The sequence below is a fragment of the Octopus bimaculoides genome, chromosome 7 (assembly GCF_001194135.2).
Source record: "Octopus bimaculoides isolate UCB-OBI-ISO-001 chromosome 7, ASM119413v2, whole genome shotgun sequence".
NCBI lineage: Eukaryota > Metazoa > Mollusca > Cephalopoda > Octopoda > Octopodidae > Octopus > Octopus bimaculoides.
Window position 1 is genome coordinate 40,759,333 of NC_068987.1, and position 857 is coordinate 40,760,189.

The following is an 857-nucleotide window of genomic DNA, read 5'->3' on the forward strand; positions in this document are numbered from 1 at the left end:
ATTAGACAGTTACCCAGAATAACAAATTACTGGAGCAATCAGGAACCTTTTGACGATGAATATATTTCCAGTATTATGAACGAGTATGATTTGTGAAGCTGAACCAATATTTACATGTGAGAGACACTAGCAGTACCCCAGTACGTGAACTTTCAGACAAAAATTATGCAATAGAATTGATTAAGAACCCTTTCTTTAATTATGTTCCAAATATCACATTAATATGTTGATAAATAAAAAAGTTACAAGTGTTTAATGAGACTAGTCTAAATTCATGATTATTTTAGAATTTAATTGAAACTGATGAGGGGTGTATTTTGGTCAGAAATATAGTAACGAAAGAGTTAAAAGTCAATATTTATTTCATCATCAAGTGGGGTATATTTTTGTTGAATGGAGTAAGGCCATGTGATTAAGTTTATTTTACAATTAGGTAGTTTTGCTTTCGATACTGAATGAGTGTTTTCTACCATTGTCTCAGGTCAATCCAAACTTCGTCAGTGAAATTGTTTCAGCAGAAACTGTAACGAAGTTTTAGTTCGTGGATGTTAGGACCAATCCATTGTCTGCTATAAGTCTTAAATTCCTTTAGCTGATTCCATTCCACTGCAGACATTCATATGGGATCACCTACCAGAAGATAGCTCAGTACCTTAACCCTTTCGTTACTATATTTCTGACCAAAATACACCCCTCATGAGTTTCAATTAAATTCTAAAATAATCATGAATTTAGACTAATGTTATATATATGTGTGTGTGTGTGTGTGTGTGTTCTTGATATTCTTTCAGAGCAAGTCGTTTTACATCTATTACACTATTTTTCTTTTGTTTCTTGGCTCCGGTGAGGTGTCTCGG

General features: G+C 33.1%; 1 protein-coding gene across 1 annotated transcript in view; it reads left to right on the forward strand.

Annotated features, from left to right (window-relative positions):
* Positions 1-857, forward strand: part of LOC106881794 (uncharacterized) — a 38,244-nt gene that overhangs the window by 33,442 nt on the left and 3,945 nt on the right. The gene's annotated exons all lie outside the window — the stretch shown is intronic.